Here is a 4,582-nt window from a genome sequence, read left to right as displayed (position 1 = left end):
AGGATAAATTGATAAAAATAAAGTCTATCAATAATAAAGCTAAGATTAGTGGTTCAAACTTTCAAACATAGTGGAATCTTCGGGTGAAACATCAAATAGAAAATTGTATTATTACTTATTAGAGTAGAATGATTGACTATATCTATATGGAAAAGATGAGGGGGCGGGGGGAGTAACTTCTACAATAAATATATATATATATATATATATAAATATATATATATATATATTTTAACCTCATAAATTGATGGGTGAGTGATATGAATGATGCATAATAAATAAGCTTTTGAACATTAAATTACTTTTCCATGGATCTCCTTTAAAAAAAAATTTACAGTGATTGATATCGCATCAATTTATAAAATCTATATGGTAAAATTTGTGGTATTCCTAATATTACTATGATTAAAAGCATGGAAAAATTTGGGCCCATCATAATGGATGTGAATAGACCAAATATTGGCATGAACATATATTCATAAATTCAAGCCCCTAATTATCATCTCCAAAAATTATTTGTTAGCATGACCAAGTAAACTTATTTAAATGTTTCATAACGAGACACATAGGTCTTAAAAGTCTTCATTCTAAAAATAAAAAATAAAAAAACCCTTAAGAATCTTATAATTCAATAGGTGTTTACAACAAATATGAACAAGGTTCAATTTCTCTCCTATCCATGTACTGAATTTATCAAATTAAGTTAAATATATGCTTGTTTCCTATTTGTATAGGTGGAGGAGACCATGTAACCCCAAGCAATTACCTCAACAAAAGCAATTATCATAACAATTATTCCCACCAAAATCCTCCAATTCCACTATTCCACTGTTCCCTGTTTTGGTCTGTTCTCTTTGTTGATAAAAGTATAGAATATCTTTATAGCAATGTTGATGCCACAACTCACCCATGTGGTGAGTTGTAGTTGGTGGAGGAGTGTCCCCACATGGACCCACCATCACCCTTTCACCAACCATAACTCGTCACATGGACGAGTTGTGCTACAAATTGTGTCACCAGACTTATCTATATCTTTAATTAAATTCTAAACAGTCACTTTTGAAAGTAAAGAATGTACCAATAGCAGTAAGGCACCAAAGACAAGCCCTTTTTTTGTGTGCACATCTTTCAAGTTTTAACCTTTTTTTTCATTTAAAAATTTTAAAGTTTATAAAATAAAATAAAAAAATCAATGTAGGCATTTTCAATTTCTATGACATTATTACACACCATTGGCATAATGGTCATTCTACAAGAATAAATTATTGAAGAATGGAGGAGGAAGATATAAGGTTCAAGTTTTCAGGAGGAAACTTCGCAGTTCACACATATACTTAGATTAGAGTGAAGTAGGCTCTCCATATTGGATAAAAAAAAAAAAAAAATCTATGGCCAAAAAATATATATGAAGTCGACTAGGGAAGGGGAAGGAGAAATTTTTTATCTTTATTTATGAATAGAGGAAGGGAAAGGAAATTTTTTTTTTTTTTTTTTTTTTATGAATGGGGGAAAGAAGAATAATTACAATTAAACAATATTAAGTCTAGAGAGTATGGACACAATGTTTTTCATTGATTTTTTCCTCCTTCAATTGTTAACATTATCTCTTGATTCATATTAAAAATAGTTTCAATGATGAGATCAAATAAAAAGTAATATTATTTCAATGTTAATATTTGTAAAAAAAAATTATCTTGACATAGAACATAGTTTGGCAAGAAATAACATACATAATCACATAATGCACTTTTATTCAGGAAAAAAAAATCAGATAATAGATATTTTATTGTGCAACTAGTCATCTACTTTTGAGGTCAAAAGGAAATTTGCTAGTGATATTCCTCATCCAAGGAGATGCTTCCAAACTTTTGGAATTGAGTTATTCTATAGTAAAGTGTCACAATTTTTACAATTATAATACAACAGATTGTCAGTAGATATCTATCACTTTCACATGAACCTATTACATTTTTCTCCAACATTCACAATCAACACATTAGGATTATAACAAAAGTTGTGTCCACAAATTTCCTCTTTTGGAATTGAAGGAAATGATAGGTAAAATGTTGGACATAACTGTGTCATTGTGTAAGGGCTTAGTCTTTCATGATGAAAACTCTAGTCGATTTGTTGAATGACCTTGTTGAGAGCTCAAAAAATAAGTTGACGAACGCACTTAATTTTACAACTAATTAACATATTAATGTATAATAAAAACAAAGTCGATAATGAAAAGGAATGTTGCTTTCGTCATAAATTGACAACTCAGCATGATATGAAATTGGTGTTGTCCATGGTATGGACAATGTACTAAAGGTTGAATGAATTGTAGGTTGCGAGAGGAACAACTGGGCCAAAAAAGATTCGTCTAGTAAACAAGTTGTGAATGTTTCCCAGGCCGAAGAGAAAAAGTGTCATCTAAGGGGTAGCTCCAACTTAAAGGCCCAAAAGCCTGCATATTCAGCCGTAATAAACTTTGGTTGGGCTTGGGCTAAAAAATTCCGATGATCTAAACCCAATTAGATATGGCTCGACAAAGCCGAAAACATGTGAGGATGAGATTAGCACGGAAAATTTTGGCATTTATTATTATTTTTTTTTTATAGGAAAAATCTGGCACGTGTTAGATGGTTGGATTAGATTATTTTTAACTCTTTTGGATAACTCCATTACGAAGTTTCTAAAATTAAATCTATCAATTTTTAGTCCAATACCTTTTTTGGCTCTATTTTAATTTATGAAATAAATAATGAATTTATCACAACAAGAGTGGAAAAAAGGCCAAAAGTCTTATAGCTTAATTAGCGCTTTATGCACCTAATGCTTGGGGGGGTCTGAGAGGAAAAGATTGGAGCTGCATGAGTAGAAAAAAAAATAGAGAAATTGTAATCCTAATTTGAGAGAGGAAGAACAAAAAAAAATAGATAGGAAAGAAAAAATCATTTTACGAGAAGGATTTTGAAGACATATCTTTCACAATACGTGTGAATTTTACATGTTATCAAACAAAGTCTTATAAGATATTTTTTATAAAAAAAGAGGTAATGAGCAAGTGGTTTGTAAGGGGATAAGAAAATGAAGCATGTATACGTATGCACCATTTTGGTTGCAATTAAAAATATCATAGCTGTTTTCTTAGTTATTTTCTTTAGGACTTGAAGAATTTTTTAGGAATTCTACCAATTAATTCTTCATAGTTTACTCTATAATATGGTCAAAATTTTATCTGAGATTTTATTTAAAGATCCTATCAAGATCAGAATCATTAAAGAAAGGATAAGGTTTTTTTTTTTTTTGGGTCCCTTTCGAGCTAATAAAGTGGTAATTAAGAGATATTTTATTAATTTATGTTTGGCTGTGATACTGGTGGTAGCACTAATGGAATAGTTGACTCTCTTTTTTCTTTTTCTTTTTTTTTGCAAAGTGTATTGAGTTTAATTATTTAATTTTGATTTGACTCATAAATACATTATATACTAATTTGATATAAAGTGATGTTATGGATTGGATATGTCAATTTTTACCTTATAAACTATAAAGTGGTGTGTAGGTTCAGTTAGCTCAACTAGTAATATTTTATGGTTGAATAAGATATCTAGGGTTCAATCCATATCTACACCAAAAATCAATTGGTGTCTTGATTTGATGATAAAGAGTTATCATTAGAAGCGGACGCTATATGTTGGAATTCTCTAAAAAAAAAAAAAAAAACTATAAAATGGTTTTATGGATAAGTCTTATAAACTAATGTATCACCGGCACAAAAAGTAGTAGATATTAATTTATTATCTTTTTGAGGTGGTATCAATCTTATTTATTTTTACATTAGTTTATAATTTTTTTTTGTAGTAAAATATGTAGTAGTTTTAGTATTTTTCATAAAATAAAATCTAATGGAGCCTTACAAAAAATAAAAATAAACATGGTTGGTAAAAAAAAAAAAAAAAGACTAAATTGCAATTTACATCCTAAAAGCTTAGGGTAATTTTGATTTTGCTCATTAAAGTCTCAAAATTCATATTTGTATCCTTAATGCTATATATATAGCATGTGTTGTGAGCCTGGCTATGATGAGATCTCCATTAAGTGTCACCTCTATCTAAAAACAACTAAGTTTTATGGATCCAAATTTTAAAATTTTAGAGGGTAAAATCAAAATTAGCCCAAATTTGCAAACTATTAATTATAACTAGCATGTAATCCATGCAAACGTATGGATGCATTTAAAATTAAACACAATTTTTATTATAAAAATATAAATAATTAGTCAAATTATTATTTTTAAAAATAGCATGTAACACATGCATTAATGCATACTGTGGGGCCTGAAATTTGAAATCCCAGCCCACTTCACATTAAGGGCCCAAAGCCCAAGCCGAGGAGCCTACTGCCGAGGACGTATGACGAAAGCCCCTTAACGGCCCAAGAATGTGGCCGAGGACGATCTCACGCTCAACACCTCATAAAACGTCTGTGGGAAAAGGACAAACTCAGTACAAGAGCAGTACAAACGAGAAAGCTGCCGACACCATAATGTGGAGCCCAGCGCCTGACAAGCCCATACTCCATACCATGCTATCCA

Source organism: Quercus robur, chromosome 12 (assembly GCF_932294415.1).
Source record: "Quercus robur chromosome 12, dhQueRobu3.1, whole genome shotgun sequence".
NCBI lineage: Eukaryota > Viridiplantae > Streptophyta > Magnoliopsida > Fagales > Fagaceae > Quercus > Quercus robur.
The sequence above is the reverse complement of the archived record's forward strand: the minus strand, read 5'-3'. Positions refer to the sequence as shown.